The sequence below is a fragment of the Brassica oleracea genome, chromosome C2, assembly GCF_000695525.1.
Source record: "Brassica oleracea var. oleracea cultivar TO1000 chromosome C2, BOL, whole genome shotgun sequence".
NCBI classification, from domain to species: domain Eukaryota; kingdom Viridiplantae; phylum Streptophyta; class Magnoliopsida; order Brassicales; family Brassicaceae; genus Brassica; species Brassica oleracea.
The window spans coordinates 14,813,358-14,822,606 of record NC_027749.1 but is presented as its reverse complement, the minus strand read 5'-3'; positions in this window follow the sequence as shown (position 1 = coordinate 14,822,606).

Genomic DNA, 9,249 nt, shown 5'->3' with positions numbered 1-9,249 from the left:
TCCAGATGTGGAGCGACCTGGCGGAGCAACGTCATGAACCCGCACGCGATTTGAAGACGTGAAGCAAACATATTGGAGCGACGTTCCGGAGCGAGGTGACTAACCCGCTCCAGATGGAGAGCGACCTGGCGGAGCGACCTATTGTACCCGCAACGTGTATTTTCTTCTGATCGAAAATTTATGTTTTATTTGGGCCTTTCAGGTTGTTGACTGGGGCCATTAGGTTTTAGAAGTCATATAAATACTCTCTAAACCTAATGTTAGGATCTTATTTTGTTTTCTATCTAATCAAAAGGCCACCTTAGGTGAAAGATCTAATCTTGATCAATTTCTCTTATGTTTACTTGATTGCTTTGATCATTAATCATGTTTAGACTTAGATCAATTAATGATCTAGTGTTTACCATGATAATGAGTGAGTAGTCATCTTTGGTTCATGGGTTAGGATTATTAGGATGATCAAGTGATGATCTAGAATGTTTAGAGTAGATTAATATGTTTCCTTGCTTGATTGAGTGATCTTAATGCTAAGCTAGAGTTGGCCATTCTGGTTTAGAACTCTAGACATTTCATTACCCGGAAGGTGTTTGATGAAATGTCTGAGCCAACTCAACATGCTCTTAGCTTACCCTACCAAAGGGATTTGATGTTAGGGGAGTTAGGAAATTTGAATGATCCATTCTTAATGATTGCTTGATTAACACAAACCAAAGAAATTTGATGTTTGATCATAAAAGTAAATGAGCTTTTATCTTGGAAGAGATGCTTAGAATTGATATCTAGACTTAGGGGAATGTGTTGATTGAAACCTTGTCATTTTAGATTAAATCTTAGTCTTCTAAAATCAAAATCATGTGCCTATGATTTGAAAGTTGTTTGTTAGTTGTTCTTGAAACTTATTAGTTTGATTGAATAACCTCATCTTATTGATTGCATTTAGCTTAATTGAAAACCTGAATTTTTTTTGATTCAAGACTCTTAGAAATGAATTGACATTTTAATTACTATAATGATTTGATTATTGGACTCTTTTTTCAAAGTCTACGAAGACTTGAATAAGAAGCTCAATGTCTTAAATTTAGAGGTTCATGAAGAACTTGCCGTTGGAAAATTATCAGGAAACTTTATATACGGATGACGGCTTCACTTCTCGATAAAGCGGTAGAAAATTGGAAGGAAAAATTGTCAGTCCTTAAAGGATGGGTTGGATGTTGCACCATTCAATTTTTGAATAGATTACAAATGAAATCTTTGTAACAGTGTCCGTCGTTAATTGTAAATTATCAATGACTGATTGGTTTTGGAACAAGGAGGGAAGATTGTCAGAGTTCTCATGCGGGCAACTATAACCATGACATCAAACTGATGCTGAAATTATACCAAATATGATGTTTTGGTATCGTATCATATTTTATTTTTTCTGTAATTATAATACTAAATTTTACACCAAAATTATTATTTTATATAACTTAATTTTAATTTAACAATTTGAATACCTTAAATTGTTTTAACTGATATATAATCATTTTACTACATTTAAATTATATATATTTTTGTTAAAATCTTGCAATTTATGTTTCTATAAAAATATTTAGTTTCAATTAAAAGTTATTTTATTAAAAATAAAAAATACAAAAATATGTAGGGTATCATATTTTGTTAAGTATGATATACATAATAAGATTAACCATTTTAATACTTTAATCATTTGTGATTGATAATAATTATTTCTTTCAGTTAAATTATATATTTGTTTGTTAAAATTTTGTAATATGTATTTCTTTGAGATATTAGTTACAATATAAGTTTATATTATAAAATATAAACAAAAGTATGTAGGATAAAATTAAAACATAATAAAATGTATATTTTAACATTTAGTAAGATGAATAGTGTTATATCAAATTTGGTGTTTACTTATGACCTATTACCCACAGAAATATATATGAACCGTTTCCATGGAAATGAACCGTCCATTGATAGGAAACTGGATGTCATTCGTGCGCCATGCGCAGACATAATAACTTATTAAAAATATTCTATCAGAGCTACTGGTCGAGCTGTTTCTGCTGTAATATGATTTATCGTCGAAAAAGCAATCGAATGTTGGGCAACGTCAATTAGATTGGTTATCAGTCAAGAGCATTTCGCTCAAACGCACAAAATGCACATCGGAAAACAAAGTCAAGTAACTTCAACAACCAATGGAATACTCTCCCAGTGACACCTACAATAATCCCACAGGAGTCACGGATCAAACTCATACAAGGGCCAATAATCAAACACCCTGAGAGTTCACTTTCACTGAATCAAACCAATAATCCACGTCATGAGCTTATATACGGTTGATGGAGATATGAGAAGTTGAAGTGGATTCCATCTGTTGTCTTTTCTAACTTGAGGAGGGCGGCAATGGACGATGATAGTGGAGGAATGTGGGTGATGCGAGAGATTTGTTTGGTGTTGGGCTGATACTATATATTATTGGGTCTGATGTTTATGTTTGGGCCACTTAGTGGTTGAAATATATTCAACAGTTGGGGGGGGGGGGGCGTCTGGGAAATTTTTCGAGGTTGTGGAATTGGCATGTCTCTATTTGACACTTGAAAAAAATGTTCAATGCTTGTTTTAAAAATAGTGTGGTTTTACTAATGAGATGGGTACAAATGATTGGCTGATTATTAATCAAAAGTAGCAGTCTTTAAAGTGCATGGATTAGATCCTTCTTATATAAAAGAGACAAGAGGTTCATTGTATTTCGCAATATTAGAATTGTGACTAATTTTATTGATAAACGATGATTTTACCGATTTCTGACTTCGATTTTAAAGCTTTTGGTGCTTATCAAGTCTTTTCAGGTATAAACACGTTGGAAGAGAGGTTTTTGTATAAAGAGGAAAGATCAAAGCAAAACATGCAAAAATGTATGTTTTAGTGTTGACCAATGGATCCTTACCCATATCGAGTGATCGCATGAACAACATGAACAAGCTGAATGCTCGATCGATCGAAATGAACATAATGAAGAAAACTGCTCGATCACACATGGTCGATCGATAGCAACAGAACAGATCGATAGCAACGGAACAGATCGGTCGCTCTTGTGTAAGGACCATTTCTGCGCGAGGAAAAATGGATTTTTTGTCGTTTTCTAAGTTTTTTTTTTTTTTTTTTTTACGATGTCGTTTTCTAAGTTTTTGTTTGATTTTCACCTAAAAATTCATGCATGAAATTTTTTGACCTATATGTCATTGTTTAGGTCAGTCACGATGTCGTTTTCTAAGTTTTTGTTTGATTTTCACCTAAAAATTCATGCATGAAATTTTTTGACCTATATGTCATTGTTTAGGTCAAACCTTTTACTCTTTTTTCATTACTCTGAAAATTTGTTAGCTTCGGGAAACAATAAACGTACTATGCTTTGTAGAAGCTTTCTAAACCACATTATTACTGATTTTATGAGACTATGTGATGTATGTAATTGGTGAGAGGGTCTAGAGAGTAACAGATATGTGATACCGAGTTGTGCATAAAGGAATATGGTGATTGTGGGCGCACGGGCAAAGGGATCTAAAAAGACGTATGCAGGTATTCGTGTTAATTTGTTGTCAGGTATTAGTCAGTCATTGTTCTGCATCAAGCCATATAGTTGCGTATGCGTTGAGGCTGGTATAGAAATATTTCATTGAGTAATTCATTTGCTCACTTCTTATTTTATGTCCCTTTGTGTGCAGGACCAGAAATAAAATTAATGGATATGATAGGGCTGATATATTTAAACAAAAGAAAACCTAACAAGACATGCTGGTTTATCTTATGGCGTAGATATATATCTTTAAATCTATGTTCTCTGGCTTGCTGAATGGTAGGTCTTTGGTTCAGGCGGCGCGAGGAGTGGTATGTGTCAAACAGTGTCTCCAAGTGGCGCGTGTAGGTCTTCGGTTCAGACGGCACGGGGAGTGGTATGTGTTTGGTGTTGTCTCTCTGATGTTTCTGCTCCAGTCTTTGTGTTCGATTATCCCACGGCTTTCTCTGGTGTTTGAACCCTTCCTGGAGTTGCGATCTCTTAGAGCATGATTATTTGACGGTTCTTAGAGTGGGGTTCTTAGCGGAATATAAGAACCCATCTCTTAACTTTTAACTAAAAAAGTTAAGAACCGGTTCTTAAAACTCTTATTTAAGAACCGGTTCTTATATTTTTTAGTTAAAAGTTAAGAGACGAATTCTTATATTCCGCTAAGAACCCCACCCTAAGAACCCCCAATAATCATGCTTTTAGGGTCGGGTTTTTGGTTCCGGTTCTTATTTGCTCGAAGGCATTGGTATCTCACGGTGTTCTTCACTTGGTTGTCAGAAAATCCTCCTTTTGTTTTAAGAGGTGGAATGCGCGGGTGTATGTGCAGTTTTGTATGTCTGCGGAGGTGTATTTGGTGACTTGGTGTCTTCCATGCATCCCAGTATTGGAGTTGTGGTATTGCTTCTTCGATAAGAAGTCCCTTTTTGTGACTGTAGGTACCTATTCAACACCATTCAAGGCGGCTCTCTTCTCAATTCGGGTTTCTCTTTCTTGGCGGTTGATCCTCTACTGTTAATGTATGGATTTCTACGATCATATGCTCTACTAAGAGCGTATCAGAACAGAGAAAATGCAAAGATAGAGGAGAAATGGGTTGCTCTGCTCCCAACAAGATTAATCACGATTGAGTAGCGAAAAAGAAGTTGGGCACGAGGTTGTTCACAAGCAATCCGACTCTCTTGTCTCTCCGAAGCTTCGCTGCAAGATTAATGGTTGTACCATCTTTTGTTTCAAGCTTGTCGTTGTATATTGTTCTGATGTCCATTTTGGGTTGAAAATTAATAAATATAAATATTTACCAAAAACATTAATTATACTATTTTCTTTGTATTTACATTGGAATCCACATAAGATATTTTAAACACTTTAAAATATTTTGATATTTTTTTTATCATTTTACACCTAAAATGCTTATACAGTTAAGACACATTTTTCATATACACCAAATAATTGATTAAAACTAATGACATTTGTAATTATAAAATTTAAATAATATATATCGTATGCCCTGTTCGAAAACTCGCCCGCGTAACCGCTTAATCAGCCGCGTCAGCAGTGATCAGAGCTTAACTGTGGCGAGCTGGAGCAAATCAGAGCTTTTAGGCGGAGGACCAAGTTTTTGCCGTGTTACCCGTGTAACAGTGAAATATGCCGTCGTCAATCCAACTCGTTTGATGAAGATCTATAAAATCTAAACTAAAATGACTAAATAAATGATGAAATGAGTGAAAAAATCTGGGAAAATGGTGGAAGCAGCCATTTTTGAGCTTGAGAAAAAGTAGGTTAAAAGAAAGGAGACGACAACAGAATTACCAATTTGCACCTCATTTAAAAACAATAGAAAATAAACCAAACTTGCAAAGATACGTTTCGAACCCGGGGTTATTGCAACATAAACCAGTCACCTACCATATGAGCCAAGACAACTTATTGTACATAGTTGACACATATAATATTTATAGATATATATATACACATAAAAGCCTAGAAACTAGGTCCCGATTAATCCCTGCTTAATCTCTGATTTTTCATTAACTCGCTAGGTCCATATGGACCGCCCGACTAACGCTTAGCGTAGTTCCGAACAAGGATTTTATGTAAACCAATAATTTTATAAATTAATAAAATATTATAGTTTTAATTAATATTATTAATTTATAGAGTATATTGTTAAAAGAAACAAAGCTCAAGCACATTTGATGTTCAAAGACAAAAAGAATAAAGAAATCAATGATTTATCTCTCCTACCTTATCCTCTGCGTGCGACCTAAAAACCCAGATCTGCTCCGGCGTGACCGGCGCGTCCGGCCGTCGGAGGCTCCTCTCTCCCTTACCTTGGTTTGTCTTTGCTTCACGATCATTACCCCTCTCCCATCGCTTTGTTTTCGGTCTCGGGCCAGCGAGTCTCCGTCGTTAAGGAGCCGCGCGCGAGGTTTTTGGCGACGGTGGAGATCCGGCTTGTTCTGGAGTCGAGACGCGGTGTCGTGCAGAGGTTATGGTCGTTGGAGTCGGCTCTTATCGGCTGAGAGAGAGAGAGAGAGGTCATGTTTCCCCTTTAGACTTTGTTTCGAGACCTTCAAGCTCGTGATGGTGAGTTGGCTCGCCGTTCGGTTAGGTAGTGGCTCCATTGCTACTCTTGTCTGGTGTGGTCTGTGATTTTCTCCGAATGGATCGGGAACCCTTACGGTGTTGTTGGGGTTCGCCTCCATCTACGGTGGAATCAAAGACAGCTCTAAGGCTGTTATGTTTCAGAGGCGAGTCGAGGTTGGGTGCGGTGTTGGTTGTACCCGGTCTCTTCAGTCGTCTATGGCTGACTATGGCTCGTGTTGGTGTGTCGAGTGGAGTCCTACACAGTCTTCTATGGCTGTATCAAGCTCTCCTTGGCGCTTCACTTGTCTTTCCGACTTCATCAACTCGTCACCAGTTCGAGTCCTTCACTAGTTTTGTGGCCGCTTCTCTATTGGAGTCGAGCTCTTGTGCTTTCTTTGTTCGGTTTACTCTTGACACGAGTGACTTGTTTACGAGGCACATTCTCCGTTCCTTCGGTTCTTGAAGGCGGCAAGAGGTGTCACGAATTTGTCATTCTGTGGCGGTGTCTCTCTTGGGTTTAGCTACCATCCCAGTGCCGGTGAAGGGTCGGTTGATTCGTCATTGGTAGTGTAGCTGGCTGATATGTGTGCAAGTCGTTAAAGTTCTCTTGGATTGGTGTGTGGTTTGGCGGTCAGGCCTATTTGTTGTACAAGTTAGGTGGCGACAGTAGCAACTTGGATTTGGTAGCGTCTGCAAAGTTCATGGTATGTATTTGAAAACCTTCCCCTACTTGTCGTTTGGAGCTTCATGTTTAGAGATGGTTGCAAGTTTGGTGGAGTTCTTTGGGAACTAGGTACTCCTGAAACGACACGAGAAATCCCGGCATCCGAGGCAAGGAGGTGAACCTCACCTTCTAGTGATTATCGTTAACGGCAGATAACGGTTACCAACTCTGAAGAATTACGAAGACAGATTAGTGAAACGTGCCGGGTTGAGTGGTGGACGAAGCTAGTTATTGTAATAGTTTGACTTTCGAAGTTTTGTACAAAATCAGCTTGTAATAGGATCTGAAATCTCTGTTTATACGGGTAGAATTAATATATAAATATTTTTCTTAAAAAAAAGAACAAAGAAATCAAAATAAATGTGGTTTGCGTCAGCGGTACAATTATAATACCATGGAGAAGAGAGAGAGAGGGAGAGAGTAAAACGGTGGCAGTGCATTTAAGACAAAGATCATCATTGCGAAAGTACGTCATCATTGTAAAATGTCATTAGTTTTAATCTTTAGAAATATATACTACAGTTTTGACTACGTCTGTCAAGTCAGTAGCATTTGATAAATTCTGTGTGATGTGATATGAGCGAAAAGCAAAGCAGCTTCCCTGCTCTCATTGTTGATCTCTGTCATCTTAACTTTTAATTTAGTGCCACAAAATCACATCTTTGAAAAAGTAACTAAACTTATATTTTGTGAAACATTTGATGTTTTGCACTTTATTTTAAGTTGAAATATTGATTTATATTTTTTTATTAATTTATTTTATTTAAACATTAATATATACAAATATAGTGATATACTTTTGATGGGAACAAATTAAACTTTAAACTAAAAACAAATCTAATTTTGTGTCTTCCTTAATATGTGTAGAACGTAAAACATCATTTTAAATACAGAAAGAATAATAAATGTTTCTAGAAAAGTAAGTAACATCCAATTTTTTTTTTTAAATGAGTAACATCCAATTTTTAAAAAAAAATAAAAAGCAAAATTCAATGTACGTCCTATCAAATGTATTTCAGTTTCATATCACAAATGAATTTGATGAGAAACGAAAAAAAATGGATCATACGACAAATTGCAAATATTGATCTTCCTGTAAGCATGTTCATAATTCACTCATTCACTGATATATTACAAAACTATATCTTTATCAAATCATCTGACGATTTACAAATATTGCAATATAAATTATAAATATAACTTCGTGAATTACAATGTAAATTCAAAATTTAACAAAAATGTAAAATTCAAAATTCAAAGAAAATCGATGAACAAAGTCTTAAAAAAACAAACAAAAAATAAAAAACAAAAAAAAAAGTAAGAGAAGGTAATAAATGGGAGATGATGATCTCTCCATGACATATCCTTAGCCATCTGTCACACACAAATGTATAAATATTGAATGCAAAGCCAAGAAAATAAATAAAAAGGATTAAACAGTAAATGGAATAGGCTCATATCTCAACCATCACTATTCATTTGCCTTTTTGTCGATATTTTTGTCCTCTTCCATTTCATCTCTTTGCCTTTCTTCTTTTTGGAAACCCTTATTGCTTAACAGTCTCCCGTCCTCCCCTAACTATTTTTGAACTTTTGCATTTACTCACTCTCTATCTCTATCTCTATTTCTATCTCACTCTCTCTCTTCTCAAAAATAACTCATCCATTACCTTATGATACTATTAATCTATATACATATGTTCATTACATGCATCACCCTTTATACACCTTAACTATCTCATTTGCCGAGTTAGGGTGATGAAACCGAGGACGGGTTGTTCGTTCATCATATTTAAATGCCTCGTTAGGCCAACTACATGTAGATCCATATATGACGGTTTTTACGTAGTAAGTTTGGAATTAGTAAATTACTCTTTAGATGAATAGATATGTTATTAATCGTATCGTATAAAAGCTTTCTTAAGTCCTCTCTTTCGTATACCCCCACCTTCGCTTTGTCCGACCTCTGGCTCCGGCCTTACCCATGGTTCATGGCGGTCTGTGGTGTGGAGTGAAGACGCGGTAGTGGGATGGTTTTCTACGGTGGAGAGGAGGCTCGTTTAGACCAAGGTTCGATTCCGGGAGGGGAGGCTTTTACAGCTCCGTCGTCGCCGGTAATTTCCGGGAGGTGGAGGCTCTTTTTGCTCCGCCGCCGTCGGTTCTATCTTCGGGAGGGGGAGGCTTACCTAGCTCCGTCGTCGCCGTCTTGTCCCCGGAGGGTGGAGGCTACGGTAGCTCCACACTGCCGGTTTGGTACCCGTAGGAAATTTGGGTGATGCGGTGAAAGTTCGATTAGGGTTTTGTTCTTGTCGGCTCGGGTGGAAACGAGAAAGTTCGGATGGGATCTTAGAAGATGATG